The sequence below is a fragment of the Toxorhynchites rutilus genome, chromosome 2 (assembly GCF_029784135.1).
Source record: "Toxorhynchites rutilus septentrionalis strain SRP chromosome 2, ASM2978413v1, whole genome shotgun sequence".
Classification (NCBI taxonomy): domain Eukaryota; kingdom Metazoa; phylum Arthropoda; class Insecta; order Diptera; family Culicidae; genus Toxorhynchites; species Toxorhynchites rutilus.
This window is the reverse complement of record NC_073745.1, coordinates 108,854,080-108,873,419: the sequence shown is the minus strand read 5'-3', so window position 1 is coordinate 108,873,419 and position 19,340 is coordinate 108,854,080. Positions and strand designations below refer to the sequence as shown.

The 19,340-nt window shown below is 37.5% G+C and overlaps 1 protein-coding gene across 8 annotated transcripts in view; it reads left to right on the top strand.

Moving 5' to 3' along the window:
- Positions 1-1,471: 1,471 nt before the first annotated feature.
- The window catches only part of LOC129770302 (fatty acyl-CoA reductase wat), a 93,598-nt gene continuing 75,729 nt past the window's right edge, over positions 1,472-19,340 (top strand). Inside the window, exon 1 of one of the 8 annotated variants that reach the window (XM_055773036.1) lies at positions 1,472-1,627. The gene's annotated coding sequence lies outside the window, so the exon portion shown is untranslated. Of the gene's footprint in view, positions 1,832-16,303; positions 16,323-16,538; positions 16,675-19,340 lie in introns of those variants that run through there. The other 7 variants (XM_055773039.1, XM_055773038.1, XM_055773037.1 and 4 more) reach the window with 7 other exon arrangements.

Below are 19,340 nucleotides of genomic sequence, written 5' to 3'. Positions count from 1 at the left end.
GCAGCACATTTTTTGATCGGATCTTCTAAGGAGTATCATTTTATAAGAATTTCTAAATAATTTTGTAATTCTACGTAGTCCTTGGATACCGCCCTTCTAATTTTTTTCAACATTAATTCATATTCTACCTGAAGGACGAGGAAATGATTGCTGCAGATGGAAGAATCATGAAATTAGATACATTGTTCCAATTTCTCTGAATAAAACATCAAACCTACAGCTCTTCAAACCCCAGTATTTGAGGAAAATCGAAACATGGCCCGAGGGGGCTCAGAATAATGTATACTGCGTAGATCACCCAGCATAAACTTCATTTTTAATTTCACCACCTACTTAACGACTGCCAAATACAATTAAGTGGATCTGTTACTTCGTGAATAACTGGTTTCCATTTCGGCATAAAACACTTTTAACGGTACCATTAAGTCATTTTAATAACAGCAGGCACTTAAACTGGGTCAAAAAATGCGCGTATGTTTAAATGTGACTGCATAAAACTACATAACAAGAGTTTTATACGTCTACAATGCCACCAAGCTAGATGAACCGGGGAATAAATCACAAACGGTGACTCAGCGTTTTACGATATTCAAACTTTGATAGACTTTACCCCCATCTACGGTTGCTGATAGCGCATTGAAGAATGGCTGAGATTCGAACGGTCCATAATTCGCAGACAAACTGGAGTGAATTTCTTATGACATCTCCACCTAAATTAGTCCTTGGTCGAGAACTGCTCATAAGGTATCAGTCGTGTATGTTGTGTAATGTGATGAAGGTGCCGCGATACCAATTGTTGACCGCGCGCCCTAAGCAAACGTAAACAATAACAACCACAAAGACTGCGTCGGCGGCGGCAGTAATGAGAGCGACGAGTCTTGCTGAAATTCGAAAACAGCCAACACAACACTACACACAGTGTAACAACGGTGTGCACACAGACTGCGTCGGACGGAATGCCGCAGTATGACCTTCCTTCTTTCATAATTGACATATTCGCGATGTAACCGAGTCCTGTTTGGTGGCATTGTTGCCAGCGACCGCAACAGAGATTGTGAGTGGGGGTAAAGCGGACCATAATCATGTGGTGCAAAAATGACCAATCTGAACACTTTGACCCGACCAAATCCTTCCCAAAATCCATACGGCTAACCTGTTTCGCTAGGCCTGACAATGAGATTCGGTCAGATACGATTCCGAACGACAGGTTGGCCACCTCCGCCGTCTATCAACCAGAGGTCCCCATCTTGCCTGTCGCCCCTCTCTCACAAACAATCGAGGTGTATTTTTTGTTGCTTTTCCTCTTCTTCTTTATCTTCTGCGTGTCCATATGGGTTTGGTGGTTGATTTCACTAGGTAAGTGTGATTGCAGGCCGCCAAACCGCACGAATGCTGCTGGCTGCACAAACTTGGTCGGTCCACTTATGCACGCGTTGACAACAGCCCGTCGAACTGTCCGACCGACGAATTTTTGCACTCTGGACGCTCCAGCAGTCGTCAGTCGAAAGTTTCCTTCGGCGCGGTACGGACGCGTGTTCAACCGAAATCTCTCAGATCGATCGTTCCAATAGTTCTGCAGTTCATAATAGTTCCAAGTGCTGTTCGTGGCGCGCACCAAAAGTTTTGGGTATACATTTATTTAGAAAAGTGAACTTACTTTAAGTAAACTCGTGTGCAATAAATAACTATTGGATAGTGGAAGAAAGTTGTTGGAGAAAACAGACGGAGTGATAAAGTTTGAATTCCAAAGTAGCGGGAGCCCTTTTCCGGTATTGTGTGGATATTTTATGCAAATTGTCGGAGTTAAGCTGGCGCCCACTTTAGAAAACTTGTTGGTATTTATTCAATGTGTCGCATCTGTCGGAACTGTTGAAAAGTGTCATGGATTGAAAACCAAATCTCTCAGACGCGAGCCCTTTTTCCGATCCATATAAATGCTGAAGTGGATAAACAGAAGATAAAAACAACGAATAAGAAAAAAAAACAGGATCATTCCGCGAAGGCCGTTTCGCACGGAGAGCAAAAGCTTCTCAGTCCGTAGTGTTATATCCCGCAGTGAAAGCTGATTCGCGGACATATGGCTGAGAGCTTCTAGAGCCCCCTGTGCAAAACTTACGCTCGGAGAGGCACGCGAGTCGAGACTTATGTAATACACTTGCTCGCGCGCCCACAATTAACGGACGAAGTCCACTGAGTCACATTTTATCTTGACGCGAGGGAACGCGGCAACAAATATGCGCATATTTCGCTGAGCTGCGCTGACCCAAATATTATTCATCGGCTGAGCTGAGCGATGGAATGTGATATGTTTGGTCGTCTTGAATGGAGGAGCATAAGCTGAATCTTGCAACTGATCATTAACGTCACTATCATCCCACGTTGATCATTTAATCAGTTATCGTACATTTCTTCTCGATTCATTGAACAAAGCTTATCGAAATAGCAGAATGTTTCTGTAATTAAAGACCTTGTTCAATTTGGGTGTTATCGTGTTCATAGAATTATAGAAATATTTATTCAAAAACATACTTACAATCGGAAAGCTACTAGAGAGCTATAGTTACAGAAAAACAACTATCGAGCCCAAAGTTGTGCGTCGAGAAACGTGCGGGGAGGGTTCACTTCTTTCGTCAGCGAACAGACCGGGCAGTCTAACTTTGAAATTTCATTGCGGAGCATGTTAATTGTAACTGAAATGAGTTGAGCAGTATTTCCAGAAACCATCGCAGAACAACCTATTTCATAAAAAAAAATATGCACTCATAGCCCGAATCGGATGCTTTTGATAGAATTCAAGTATTTGTTTATTGCACGTAGTGAACGATAGTACCGAGAGCATTGAAATTTATAGTGATCGATGGTTAACACGTTGAGCCCAGCGTCAGTCCCTAGGTGCCAACGTTGAGCTTTTTGGTAGGAAAGTACTGACTGACTGGGACTGTCAATTACAAAATAGTAAAATAAAAAATATATGCGGTTTGTTTTTGGATGTTTTACAAAATGTGACTTTCCAGTCGAATTGCTGACTGTTTTGTATGAACAATATGCAAATAATGTAACCGTCGTTCGTTTTTCAAACAGAACGATTTTATTAACGTTATTAAATGACAGATGGCGCTACGTCCGCATCATGCTCAAGTAACCTCAATCAATCTAAAACCAGGCGCATCGCCTGCTGGAAGCCTCGAGTGAGCACAATGAATTATTGAAATACTGCAAATCACACTTGGTCGAATTACAAAATCACAACCACACTGTTGTCACCACAAAACAGCGCGTGTGTTCAGTCTGATCGGATTCGGTCACACCTATTGCTGAATGTATTTGGTTGAGTGGAAGAATTGAGGATTACCCCATACACACATTTTTAGTTTGTGTATCCACAAAATACGCCCGAAGAAATCGATAGTTTAATTTCCTCAGAAATTCCAGATCTATCACCCACCCGCCCGTATTCTGGAAACCGATCGAGTCAAAATTATCCTAACGATTTCCATTTTTCTTCTACAATCCGTTTGACTCATGTCCAATTGAGTTGTGCAAATGTGACAGCATTGCCACGCAATTCGACATTGACATTGTGAAGCAAAAATGGTAATGGATATTTGGGTAGAAAAAAACTTTTTTAAAACAAAAATTTCAAACTAAAATTAGCTCTACATATCAAATATGTGTTCTATGTAAAAAATGTAACATATCCTCTGTAAGTGGACTGTAAGTGGATCTTGAACGAAAATTATGCCGGATGATTATTTTATATTGTGAAAAAATAGTTAATTTAAGTTAGGATCAGTTAGGATTAGGATCTGATAGAGAGTAAATTGCTCCACGAATACGGATGAATCACTTTGACGTTTTCTTGCAACAAGGCGAGGTTGCCACATTTGCACGGAACTATTGAATTTGAGTAAAATGGATTTAATAATGCAAAAATCGATTTCGATCGAATCGTGAAATTTCGTTATTCCGAAATTCGAATGATTGTTCAACACAAGCATGGTTCGTGGCCCATTGAATGACAATGACGAAATAATGCGGTTCCAAATAGAATGGTACATCAACTCCATTGAAGTTGCCTGACGTATCGTTGGTTTCCCAATTCATGAACATGACAAGGGCGTATTTTCCACCAACAAGACAGAATTTGAACCCCAATGCTCAAGAATTATTTTTTTCCCAACTTTCATTTTCCGGGAAATGCCTGTTGGAAAAATCTAACATTTGCCAAAGCCCGCACTTTTTCCTGCAATTACAAACATACTTCGAACTGAAGGTATCTTCAATTAGCTAATATAACGCACTCATAAATACATTAATTTAACATTCCGGGACTAACAAGCATAGAGGAATGAAAGTCTCTAAGTATAAACCTGAATTAATCCACCTATGATGAGATATGACCTTTCTTATTTCATGTAGTTTTAACTTATTACCGGCAGACTTTTCTTTCAAACGAAATCGAACATTTTCTAAAATCTGCAAAGTACAAATACGCTGGGAAAGATTAATGGCTAGAAGGTTGAGAGATTATTATTCTTTAGAATAGAATCATCATTAAGGTTTTCTTCATCGATGAGATCGCCCAACTAATCCGGCGGAAGAATATTCACCCAGCAATCTCTTTAGAATCATTTTTCCACGTACTGATTTCATCCAACTCCTCTACATATTTGCTGAGTTAATTGATACTAACAAACATTCACAATTGAAAATGCTGAAATAAATGAAAAAGACTTTCCGTCTTCCAAAGTAAACAAACTAGAATGCGCTGCGGAGGTCAGATGTTTTGGTATTGATTCAGCAGGAAAAAATGTTATGTTATGTCTAACGTTCGATTTTCAATTTCACTCAATTTCCCCGGCTGTGATTTTTCTGTAGGGGGCTCAAACATATGGTTTTTGCCCTACATCGCAATGTATGTTCGTTTGTCAAAGTTATACTGTAAAAAAGTTCACATATTTCTGAATTTTATTGGTTTTTTTCATTGAAATTGAAAACATACTGCGAACCGAAGGTCACTTCAATTAGCGAATATGCGGCATTCATAAATGCATTAATTTTACATTCCGGGACTAACAAGTACATACTTGCTTTAAATCGTATTTACTTCTCAATAAAAATATACTAAATTGAATGATATGGATGGTAAGTGGTACCTAATAAATTAATAATCTTTTCATGCAAAAACATTATCATTAAGTTGTTTTCCAAAGGCATGAAAAATTATCAAAGTTCGATTTTTCGAAGGCTTGGCACAAAATAGGTTAATGAAATACATTGAACATATAAACATTTCATTTATATGTTCGTTAACAATCGTTTCATTCGTTCTTATTTATCGATCACATTCGATTAATTTTATAGATCGTTAAAACATTCAAACAGACCATACAAATGAAGCATAAATTTTTGCATAACTTAAAAACTAATCAAACAAATGGAACCAAACATGACATATTTAGGGGTCAATAAATGTTTGTATGGTGGTTTGACTCTCCTCCCTCATCACCAAGGGGGGCTACCATACAAATGAAAAAAAAAATTCTGCATAACTCAAAAACTTATGAAGCAAACGAAACCAAATTTGGCATATGGAGGTTTCAGGGGAGAATATTTGCTTCTACGGTAGTTTGACGATTCTTCCCCCTGTCTAAAGGGGAAGGGAGGGGGGGTGTTGAATAACTCTAGAACTAATCAAGCAAATGGAATTAAACTTGGCATATAGAGGTATTAGGGATCGGTAAACGTTTATATGGTCGTTCGACACTCCTCCCCCCCTTTCTATTTACTAACAAACAAATGTCTGCACAACTCAAGAACTAATCCAGCAAATGGAACCATATCTGGTATATGGAGGTTCTAGGTGGCAATGAATGTTTCTGTGGTTGTGGTTAACCCGAGAATCAATGAAGCAAACGGGGAAGAGGACCGCCATCAAATGAAGCACAAACTTCTGCATAACTCGATAACGAACCAAACAAATGAAGCCAAATTTGGGATGTGAGGGTTTTTGGGTACAAGAAATGTTTCTATCGTGATACGACACTTCTTTCTCCTCTGGATATTCCAACCTAACATGACAATTGAAAAATTTCGGAAAACTCTGAAGAAAATAGGAAAATTCGGAAAATTCAATTCCCATATGCTCTGCAATTACATAGTGACAAGCGTTGTTAGTCCATTTGATTTTTGCGCTAACGAAATTGATCTTTGTTCGAAAGTGGAAATGGATTTTAATGTGATAAAACACACTCCTATATCTTCTTCTATCTATAGAAATAAAAATGGATCGCTGAATGTGTCGATAAGAGCAACACTCTAGGAATTGTCCAATCTAGGGCTGTCCTTATTCTACCATATTTTCTGTATCAATCAATCAATCATATCAAAATCTTGAACGAGAATTGTGTTTGAAAATAATCTGATATTATAATGACGAATTTTGGTAGAAGTACTACGAATATTAAAGTAAAAGGTAATTTTAAGGGGGCAATAAGAAGAACAATCAATGAACAGTTCTGCGATTGGACCCATTAACGTGCACTTAGTAAGAAAGCGTGATTGTTTGAACGTATTGATAACAAAAAAATAAATTTAGGACAGGATGAAGTTTGCCGGGTCAGCTAGTATTATTATGTGTACCGGTAAGTTTCTTCGGTTTTACAACAGATGACGTAACTTGACTATTATTCCAATGAATTAAATTTCCAGACATTCGTTGGAAAGCTACTGTCATTGCGCGTCTTTTTCAGTATGTATCAAAAAATTTGAAGCGTGAACAACCTAGTTTTTTGCCACTTCGGATATGTCGAATTTCGTACCAACGAGAATGTTTTTGCGGGGAGTGTTACTTCATTACTTCAATATGAAGAAGAAAAAACTGCGGAAAGTCATCCATTTTGGTGGAAGTTTATGGTGACCATGCTCCAACTGAGCGAATGTGTCAGACGTGGTTGGCACGATTTCAAAGTAGTAATTTCGACTTGGAAGACGAAGAACGTTCTGGACCGCCAAAAAAGTTTGAAGATGAAGAATTTGAGGTTTTACTCAATCAAGATCCGTCACAAACGCAACAAGAACTTGCAGATAGCTCTGCAAAACATATCCGATCGTTTAAAAGCAATGGGAATGATCCGAATGATAGGACATTGGGTGCCGTATGAATTGAAGCCACGAGACGTCGAACGCCGTTTTTTCACGTGCGAACAACTGCTCCAACGGCAAAAACGAAAGGGTTTTTTGCATCGAATCGTTACTGGCGGTGAAAAGTGGGTCCATTACGACAATCCTAAACGCCGGGCAACGTATGGATACTACGGCCATGCATCAACACTGACGGCCGCGCGGAATATTCACGGCCAGAAGGTTATGCTGTCTATTTAGTGGGACCAGCTGGGTGTGGTGTACTACGAGCTACTAAAGCCGAATTAAACCATTACGGGGAAAAACGGCCACAACACGAGCAAAGACACGATAAAGTTATTTTGCAGCACTACAATGCTCGGCCGTATGTCGCGAAACCGGTCAAAACATACTTGGAAACGCTGTAATGGGAGGTCCTATCCAACTCGCCGTATTCTCCAGACATTGCTTCGTACGATTACTACCTCTTTCGATCGATGCAACATGGCCTGGTTGACCAGCACTTCCTCCAATTTTGATGAAGCCAAAAATTGGATCGATTTGTGGTTAGCCGACAAACCGGCCGATTATTTAAATTTTGTTACTTTGAATATTAAATCTGTAACCATTTTTGCAGAATAAAGCATTAATTTTTGAAGAAAAAAAAACAAGAAACGTACCGACACTCCTATTAAATAAATCAATGCTTCCTGGAGAATGATCCTTAAAATCAAAATCGTCTTAACCGAAAAAACATAGATCAGTTAACATGTTACCAATGAACAAGAATATTATCGGAATCTTCATTATGGAAAAAATCTGGGAACATTTATCGACAAACGGAACATTGGTATATGAACAATTCGGATTCACAGAACACCACCCGTGTTAAATTATGCTCATCATTTGAAAAAAGGGAAGAAGCTATAAAAAACTTGAAAGTATCGATTTATTGTAGTAGACGTTCTTCGTTGCAAGTAAAGGTAATGAATAAGTCCAAATGTTCATAATTCCTAACGTATGTCATGGCTTCATGGTCATATTCATCCATATATCGAAAACCTCCGACATATCAAACGATCAATATTTATTTCACTTCTCTTTTCTCCCACTTATGGCATTTCTAAAGCAAACGTACTCTCCCAAAAATTTGCTTGAATGAATCTGATGAAGTTCGGACACTCAGTCTGGATATTGACATACAGAATAACCGACAGCATCGCAGAAAATGGTTGACAAATAATATAAACCTAAGACAGATATATGCTTAATTCACTCAAAGGTATGCGTAGAATTTTCGTGAGTTGACGGCATTAGAAGATATAGAGCAATTCCACCCCAAACACGACTTTTACTTCACTGTACTTAAAATTTTGGAATATTTTACGAACAAATTTTTATCTAGGTGTGTAGATGAAGAGGACAAAAATGTCAGGAGCAAATAAAAAATCGCTTTCTTTCTGTTCTTTCAAACTTTTTGTAGGTCAACACAATTTTTGTCAACCAACTCAATGGCAAATCCAATTATCAAACCTTATCAAACAGCTTTCATTTGATAACTAAAACGTTCCTGTAGGACCTTCCCGTACAGAGATATTTTTGTTTGAATGAAAAATTACCCCTTCGTCTTTGATGATGAATAATTCAATAAATAAAGATAACACCGTAAATCAAAATGTTTCTGTATATGGGAATGCTCTTCGAATCGCTTATGAATATATATGAAAAAGGCACGATTACTCCTTTAGGCGGAATAAATCAGGTTTTGTATCCTGAAACCCTTGAATTATCATTTAAAGCAGTATTCTAGTCTAGAAATTTGGAAAAAAATCATCATATTTCTGAGGTTTTAAGGATATACACTAGAGAGAGAGGACTTTTCGAAAAAAAAACACATTATTTACCGAATTCCATTTTAGTGATGAGTTATCTCAGCTAAAGGGTGTGTCACATCAAATTGCATCACGGAAAAAACGCTGTAGAAATTCGCCCAGTAGACCGATCCTTTTGAAAATTTTAGACAGTAAAATAAAAACTATTTAACAACTTTTAGCATTTTCTTTTTATTCATACTTCGAGCCCAAGCCCGTATGCTCGCACCTTCCTCTTTACCCCGTCCATAAGGTTCTGTACAACGTCAGGTTGTAGTTTTTTTTGAACAGAAATCCATTTTCTCTTGAAGTCCGCCTCCGATTTGACAACTTTTGGGTTCTTCCGGAGGGCCTGCTTCATAATCGCCCAATGTTTCTCTATTGGGCGAAGCTCCGGCGCGTTGGGCGGGTTCATTTCCTTTGACACGAAGGTGACCCCGTTTGCTTCGTACCACTCCAACACGTCCTTTGAATAGTGACACGAAGCGAGATCCGGCCAGAAGATGGTCGGGCCCTCGTGCTGCTTCAATAGTGGTAGTAAGCGCTTCTGTAGGCACTCCTTAAGGTAAACCTGCCCGTTTACCGTGCCGGTCATCACGAAGGGGGCGCTCCACTTTCCGCAAGAGCAGATCGCTTGCCACACCATGTACTTTTTGGCAAACTTGGATAGTTTCTGCTTGCGAATCTCCTCCGGAACGCTGAATTTGTCCTCTGCGGAGAAGAACAACAGGCCCGGCAGCTGACGAAAGTCCGCTTTGACGTAGGTTTCGTCGTCCATTACCAGGCAATGCAGCTTCGTCAGCATTTCGGTGTACAGCTTCCGGGCTCACGTCTTCCCCACCATGTTTTGCCTTTCGTCGCGGTTAGGAGCCTTCTGAACCTTGTATGTACGCAGGCCATCCCACTGCTTGGTCCGCTAGACGAATGAACTTGACAAATTCAGCTTATTGGCGACATCCCGGACCGAACTTCTCGGATCACGTCTAAACTGCTTAACTACGCGCTTGTGATCTTTTTCACTGACGGAGCATCCATTTTTGCCGTTCTTCACCTTCCGGTCGATGGTTAGGTTCTCGAAGTATCGTTTTAGTACTCTGCTGACCGTGGGTTGGACGATTCCCAGCATCTTACCGATGTCCCGATGTGACAACTCCGGATTCTCGAATTGAGTGCGCAGGATTAATTCACGACGCTCTTTTTCGTTCGACGACATTTTTCCAAATTTACGAAAAATTGACAGTGAAGCATGGCCAACGTGATCTATACACTCTTATCTGATTATAAGCGAAAGCTGAAGATATAATTTCTAAAAATTAAATTTCTACAGCGTTTTTTCCGTGATGCAATTTGATGTGACACACCCTTTAGTACGGCCTTGATGTAAAGAAATCACTGAATTTCCATACATTTTCGTGAACATTGCACTAGAAAACAATGAAAAATGGGCCGGTCATTTTCACCAAAAAGCTATGTTTTGAAATTTTTTGTTAAAAATTTTTCAAACCAATGTTTAAGGGGGTATTCTAGTGTAGAGGCACCAACTTCCAACTCCGTAAAAATAAAACAAAGAATAACTTTACTATCCATTATACCATTATTTGTTTATCTCTCTTTCAAAAAAGAAACAAAAATTGAACGGAAAAAATATTCATAATCAGAATAGTTACAAACTGGTGAAGTGAGAGAGTTAAAAAAATTGTGCCATGACGTAATCGATTCCAGCCCTTTGGTTATCTGAAACAAAAATATCGAACAAAATCTGAGCCAGTAAAGATGCCGCTATCGTATAAACCTCGGACAAGTTAAAAACATGTTTTTATACAAAATGACGGCCGTTTGAAGAAAACAATGCTGTTTATAAGGTTTTTTCTACGTTTCCAGATTTAATATATATTTTTTCATAAGTTCATGCGATAGAAAGATGCATTAAGATTGTATTCATATAAATTCGACATAAATCGGTTCAATTGAACTTGATATATCGTGTACGGCAGTTTGAAAAATCTAGTTTCGAGAAAAGCGCCTTTGAAGTTAATTGTTATGACCGTGCTATATGAGATACCGCATCACTAAAATGGCTATAACTCGCTAAAGATTGATTTTTTCGGAAGATCCGTTTTAGAGTTCATTCTAGGATGCCTATACTTCAGCAAAAATGAAGAGAAATTGTTTTGATTTTTTTCAAATTTCTAGACTAGAATACTGCCCTATGAATATTTCAGCAAAAAATTTCATAACGTAACCTCAGCACTAGTTTTAAAAAAATGGTATAAATTGAACAAAAAATATCGGAAATATTAACACTTTCCTAAAAAAACATTATCAATTTGCCCCCGGTTTACGGAATCTGTGGAATCCATGCCGAATATGTTTCGCCACACTGCGTGATTACGGGTTTTTCATAGATTTTTCAACATGATGTTCTTACTCCTCACGCTTCCGGCTGAAATCCTTTCATTCAATTAATTTTTTTTTTTTTGAATCTTTGGAAATAGTTGACGTAACCGACTGGGGATTATAACTTGTTTGTGTGTATGCTGTTCCTTCGAATAGCACTAACATTCCAAGAGGAACCTTGGCCGTCTCAACGTAGGGTTTACTTGCGTCATTTTTAGCATTCGGACATAGCTGTGGATGCGATCTGGCTTAGTGTTAAACATCCGTACCTCTCACGCTAAGGGTCACAAGTTCAATTCTTACTCCCAACATCCTTCCAGTGGAATAAATCCGTTGATCCAAGTGACGAACCAGCCAAAGGTTGAAAGTCTCTATAATACAGCAATATAAATTAGTACAGATCGGACTCGATTTTATACAGACTCGATTATATACAGACTCGATTATATGTGATTCGATTATATACAATTTTGGACTCGATTATACACAGTTTGGAAAAAATATGTTTTTTATATTTCAAATATGACTTATTTCATTTCACATTGTATGTAAACTTTTAACGTTAAGGTGAAATTTAAGTGGCTATTACATGTACAGTGGGGTAAAAATCGTGATTTTTGAAGATTTTGCTTGAATTTTTACCAGGAATTGTTTATATCGATATTGCAGCCAAATTAAGAAAGATAGAAGTTGAGTGTCAAAGAACAAATTGTAGAGCGGTTAGAGAGCTTTAATTTGATTGATAGAAATAATTAAGTTTAATATGATTTTTGTGGATAAAATTAATAATAACACATTGAAGATTATTAACTTTCAAGTTTTTCACTTCAATAATTTTATTAAAATCCACTAATTCAAATGTTCCAATACTATATCCTGTAGTAAGTTCTTTCATCTTTCAAATTAAAGCAACAGAATCATCTTCCGTAACGTCTTTTTTAATGTAGAGTCAGTTCGAACAAAACAATAGTCTGGCACAAAAAAAAAGTTCTACAACTCTGTCATTGTTGAAATTCGAACATATGCGTTGAAGCATTTTTTTTTTCATCAAATATGATCGTCTATCGCCTCCTGAGATAATCTGGATAAAATAATTTGTTTCATATGAGAAAGGTGTTTTCTGACTTTAAGGGGATGGATCAAAAATCAAATTCCTCTTTTGTATTCAAAAAACAAAAATACGTGCCAAAAAAACCAATAAATTTTTTTTTTACTCGATCATATACAGGATTCGCTTTTATACAGTGAAAAGAAATCAGAAACTGTATATAATCGAGTCCGCCCTGTACTTAGATGCACAATCATTCCAGCGCATGGCTAAAAACTGTCAATAAGGACAATAAGGACCATGTGTACGATATCAGTAAAACCGATACAACATTGAGAAAAAAGAATAAATCTTTCCAAAGTTTTATATTTTGTGGCAAAACAAACAAATGAATATACATTCTGTCCAATATAAGCCGGGAATTAGTGTTTTTCTAAATAAAATGTTTCATTTATTATCTAAATTAATATTATCGCCTTCAAAATACCTTCAACTTCTGAATCAAATTTGTGTTGGAGTATCAAAAATTATTCTGTTTTGAGGAGGCTGAATTAAATGACTCTTAAAACATAATAAAGATGAAGAAAACATATTTTTTGGTGTTTTATCATATAATCATACCCTCTCCTTCAAATAAATGCCAATAAAGCCTGAAAATACACAATGGCAACATTACAGAGAAGTTCAATTTTCGGTCTGTGACACCGTGCGCGAGTATACGTGTTATGATTTTGCAGGCGAGTAAAGAAGGGTTGAAAATTGCCGAGTGAAAAAAAAACAGAGAGTAGGTTATATCTGTGGTATAACCGCAAGGTTGAGGTAGGACTATCGTTGATATAGTGATCATTTGTTTGAAGCCGAATCTGAATCCATTATGAATGAATGAATAAATGAATATATGGGGGACTTCGAAAACGAGAACGTTACGTTGAAGGCACAAGGTTTTATGCATCCAATATTGGATACGAAAATGTTCTACTGATGGGGAAGAACTATATTCAGAAGCTTTCCCGCTAATTGCACTTGATTGAAAAGTCACAAAACCAAATGTATTTGATCGCAGTATTATATGGATAGAAAACATTAAAATACACTCTTTCGTTTGAATGGAATTTTCATTCCAAGGGGGACTGGCAGATCATTTTTCAGCAACGATAACATCTTTCCGGAATCCTCTCGATGCTGGATAACAACCAACGAAAAGAATTGCGCACGTGTATGTATGTGTGTGGCGGCTGCTGCGATGCCTCGAGCGAAACCGTTTTTCGATGCTGAAACTCTCTTGGTCGCCTTCTCTTTTCCTCCTGATGAATCGGCTTTTCTGCGTTCCCTCATAGTTCGAAGCAAACTGAATGCGTTTTAGGTCAGGTAATGAATCAGTCGATCCCTCGCCGTCCAGCTCGTCCAGCAATGATGTTGTTGGTGTCCTCGTGAAAAATGAATGCGTTTCACCACCAGAATATCGCTTAATGCTTAATGCTTTTTGTCCGTGATTGAATCGAGAGAAGGTGTGGTTTACGATGGCAATTTGAAAAGCAAACTAGAGGCGAATGAACTCTCTGAGTTTGAAACTTTCAGCGACTGAGCAATAATCGATTAAAAATTATATGATTTTGCGAAACATTTTCCGTTGCGCGCGCATCCAATATTGGATACATACATATATACTGATGGGGAAGAATAATCTTCAAAAGCTTTCCTGCTAATTGCACTTAATTAAAAAATCACAAAAATAAATGTATTTGGTCGCAGTATTATATGGATAGAGAACATTAAAATAAACTCTTTCGTTTGAATGTAATTTTCAATTCCAAGGAGAACTGGCAGATTATTTTTCAGCAACGATGACATCTTTCCGGAATCTTCTCGATGCTGGATAACAACCAAACGAAAAGAATTGCGCACGTGTATGTGTGTGTGTGGCGGCTGCTCCGATGCCTCAAGTGGAACCGTTTTTCGATGCTAGTACTTCCTTGCTCGCTTTTTCAGTGGCATCACTCTCCTCCTGATGGATTCCCTCTTGGCCTAAAGTACACAAATAGGCTCTTGGTGACATCGTTCATCAGCGCTTTCATGATGAACGAAGTTAACTTCACCACAACAGCGACAACATGCTCCAATCGTGGATTTCCGACAGATGCTCGCTTATATACCGATTGGTGATTTCAATACCCCTTTTTGAAAGCAATTTTAAAGCTATTGAAATTATTGAGTTTTGGATCAAGAAGTAACAAGTATATAACGCGTAGACATTTTATCTTTCGAATGAAGTGTTTATCATACCATTTCGCTCAGCTGTTTAGGAACTATTGACGCTCAAAATCTCGGTCTCCGGCGTAACGCTTTCGTTTTCGAAACATTGATTTTATACCCCGGTATAGAAATGAAAGACGTAATCCTACGTCAAAAGTTAACGTATTCTTAATAACGCTGTAAGCAAACTAAATGACAGATCACGCTCAAAATATACGTCTAAACCACTGACAGCAGTACCAACTTTAAAAAATTTAAAAATGTTCAGTGCAAAGATTTGAATTTACAAATAACCGGTATATATTTGACAGATATCTTTACCAAACATTTTCAGCACGATGAATCAGAAGGATAAAAACGGTACGTTCTCGGGAAGTAACTTTCCACGCTACTCACATTAAAACTGAATTTATCCGGAGCTTCTCAACATTATACAATTTGCGTCAATCAACGAAATAAAATTGCGGATAACTCGAATTGCGTCATTCCCAATGAGGTATTAATATTTTCGCATTTTGAGTGCCAATCTTAAGTTTTAGTGTGCAAAAAGCGTCGATAAATAATTATATAAATTAAAAGTTTTGAGACAAGAAATTCACGAGACAAACAATAATGTTGAACTCTGCACCTGATGTTTGATTCGAAACACCAAAGAAGCTTGAAATATGTAAAGCTTGTCAAAAATTGTGCAGAACTTGAATTCTCCATTCGTTACTGCATTGTTTACGGGAAACGGCTACCAACATAATTTCTGTAAGCGAAAACAGCGATGAAAGGGAAATGAGCAAATAAAAAATATAGCCTCGTCTGCATTGCTAAGTTAAACCACTATAACCACCAGAAGCCGCCCACTTGGGTATCCGCTATGTGAAATGTGGAACTAAACGTGATTACACCATAATGAAGAATTGACCATCATAAATCGTACGACTGCACAAGGACAATTTGCATAATACCAACTCAGCTGAAATCACGCATTAAAAAAAGGTAACGACTTCGATTGCATTCTGTTAATGCAATCACACACGGTTCTTCACACACGTGAACCACTCGATCGTCAATCGCCTCCGCAGGGGCCATTTAATCTAAGAACATCATCCATTCAACGCACGGATTAAGCGCTGGACTGACTCAATTCTGAGTCGGTATCATTCTTTCCACCCACCGCACCAATTTGCATCCATTATCGAATCAAACCAGCCCCCCTGGCTATGGAATGGTTGTTCATAAGGTAATAGAAGAAAAACGCACGCTATCAACATCAGCTGTGCGGTGAAACCACGAGGACTCGCGGTGCTCACTCTCAACCACACATGCTAAGCAAGGGATCTCTCCGAGGAGCGCAAAAAAAAGCGATCGCGCTGCCTGCATCCGATCACTCGCCGTGGATCACTCACTCTCGCGGACACACACACGTTGCACTCGAAGATCGTATGCGTCGACGACGACGTCGGCGACTATTGTTAATTCAATCAATGATGGCCAAATGACAAAACCCTCCAACGCCATGGAGCTGGAGTTCGAACTGATTCGGAAATAGCCCTCCACGGTAGGTCCATTCCGACACCGTCAGTACGTGGTTAACAGTCGCCCAGCTCGGTCAGTGGTCAGCCGTTTCGCTTCGATCGCAGGTTCTCCGGTTCTGGTTTTTTTTTTGTTCGTTTGCTTGCAGGAAACGTGTGCTGTTGGTGATGATAAAGAACAGAACAACAGGAGACACTTCCGCCGCTCGTTTCGCTTCGATCTCATATAAGATCCGGTGCGATCGGAGCCGTTCTTGACATTTAGGAACTGACAGTGAAGCAAGCTGGTGGTTCGGAAGTTCGTCGGTTCATTTGTGCCTGTGCTACTCTCTTGTAAAGTTGTCTACATGTAATAAGTGGTTCATAGTCACCGCACCTATTTTGTTTATTTATTTTTTAATGAGAAAAAGTGAGGAAGTCAAAGACTGTTTATAAATAAAGTGTAATCGTTCTGTAACGTGTAAGTTCTGTGGTTTATTGTGGCGATCCGCAGAAAGGAGTTTTTTTCATGTGGAAGTTGCATTGAATTTTAAAGTTACTTTCTCGTATTACTCAACTTGAGTGAGCGGTAGCAAGTGAACATTGATGGATAATCATTGTATAAAAACTAAGCTGTGATGTGTGACGATGAGTCTTGTTCCGGATTATTGAGATTTCCAATCAATGTTGAGTGACGCGCTACTGAGGAAAACATTCGAGCGCGGATATATTGTTCAAAAAATTTAAAATTATTTTTTACCATGGGTGGACTGTGTCGAGAAATTTTTTCAAAGGTGTCTTGTGAAAAAAATGTAGATGCAATTTTGTGAAATAAAACATTGAAAAACTATTCCATGGATCGTGATGTTGTGTTCAAGTTGAATATTTTGAAATGTTTTGGTTACAACTTTACCAGTTTATGGGCAGTAGCTACTTTTTGAAGTTGGAATTTGAATTTGCATTTTTTAACTATGTATCAAAAATCATAATTTTCTTAAAAAATAATCCATGATATCTGAGTGTACCAACCGATTCGCTGGACCATCCTGCTTCTCTAGCTATAATTTAATAAAAACGAACAGGAAAATAAATGTTTGGGAACCATTTTTCTTCCACGCCAATTTGGAAATCCAAGAACAAAATTTTTAGGAAAAATCATGAAAACATAATTTTGAGAGATAAATGAGAAAAATTTTCTTAATATTCAAATTATAGGACCATAGGACTAAAAGGTAAAATCAGCAGCGAATTAAAGTAGTAAACATGAAGCCTGTGGCACTTTCTTCATAAAAGTCATGATGGTTGATCAGATCTGAAGAAATTTCATTCAAACACAAAACATTAGAGTAGCAAAGTGCGACAACGTAATTTTGGAAACCCTGCAACTTAAATTAACGTATATGTTTACTATTTGAAAGCTACTAGGTTCTAGTTGTGGAATATTGTAGGTACGTATCCCATGTTTCACGTATAGCCCATTAAAATATCAGAAAGGAAACAAATTGTATGTCTTATTGGTAATTATTGATAAAAATATTGGTAAAAAAATATTACCAAAATTTCCAACATTATAAAAAATTACCTTTCCGTATTTGATTATGAATATTTTATGAAATAATATTCGCACAGTAAATTGATAGGCAGCTTAGGAAACTAGAATAAAATCTGTTCAATTATTGCTCCGACAAAACAGTATTCGAAATGTCTATTTTAATTTTGGAATGAACTTTTCGTTTCTATACATTTGTGGGTAATAACGCTGTACATGAAGTGAAAAAGTACCTACATTATTCCAATTTCAAAAATTTTATATACCTATCTCACCTTCATTTGTTAATTACTAACCAATAACTTTCCGCATTGATTTTACATTTTTGGTATTCGAAGGTCATTGAATGCGTTCTTCTTTCATGATCGTGCAACATCTGATATCGAATCAGAAATTTAACCACATAAATATAACGAAACGGTATAGCAATGTGGATTTTTATTCTATGTAGCTCAGGAAGTCATCGTGAAACGGACATACCACGGTACCAGAATACTAAAGCTGATTTACACAATCATAAATCAACGATATTTTCACGGCACTCGAAATCGGTGTTTTATGGTTTCGATTCAACAGAAAGGATACACATCGTTTATCATCTTGAAGTCCTTGTTCCTATACAAACCATGCTGTATAAAAAAAAACGGCGGTTGAATCCATTACCGTTTATTGCAACCATAAGTGAGTGGTTGTAGTGAGTGAATACGCAACTATATTATTAACATACGGCTTCAAAAATAATGGGAAAAAATGCGATCGATTGCAGGATATCCGTAGTTTACAAGTTTCGTGAGATGAGTTCTTCAGAATTAATATAGTGGAATTCTCGCTAACTCATCTCAGAGTTGCCAGCACCCTCTCAGATTTTTTTGAAATTTGCGGTTGTGGTAATATAAGCTAATCAATCATCTTTGCATACTTATTTTTTGCGAAATTAATTTAGCCTGTCTTCTGGAATGAACGAAGCTTTTTGTGCTTTTTTTCTATAAATCGATATAGATTAAAACGACCCTAAGACGTTCAATATTATGGCGCCATATTTTGGTTTGTGCAATATAATTGATCGTCTGAATATTTAATATTATTGATAAATATACAGCCATTCCATGCCGATCCGATATAGTGGTTCTCAGATTTTCGTCAAAAATGTTGATTTCGTTCTTTATCGCAAAACATTAGACCCGTATTTTTTATTTTTTATTAGGATGCCCATTTCCGTGGTGGTCCGAAAAAATTTTTTTTTCTACTTTTGGGCCAAAAATTAATAACTTTTGAATTACTGAACCGATTCAGATGATCGACATATCAAATAAAAACCAGTCAGTTAGTTTTTCTTAAATAAATTCTCCAGTTGCTGAAAATTTGAATTTTGTTTTCGTTATTATTTATTGTATTTGTTTTTTTTAATAGTTTTCATGCTCTCCGGACCAAAGGCGTTATATTTTTTATATTTTTTCTGGAAAGCTGAGGACATAACATATTTCGAAATCAGAGGAACTTTTTCTTCGTTTTTGAGTTATAATTTTCCAAATTTAACAATTTAAAATCATTTTTCCCTTTTTTTCCAAAAATGACTTTTTTTTCAAAAATTTATTACT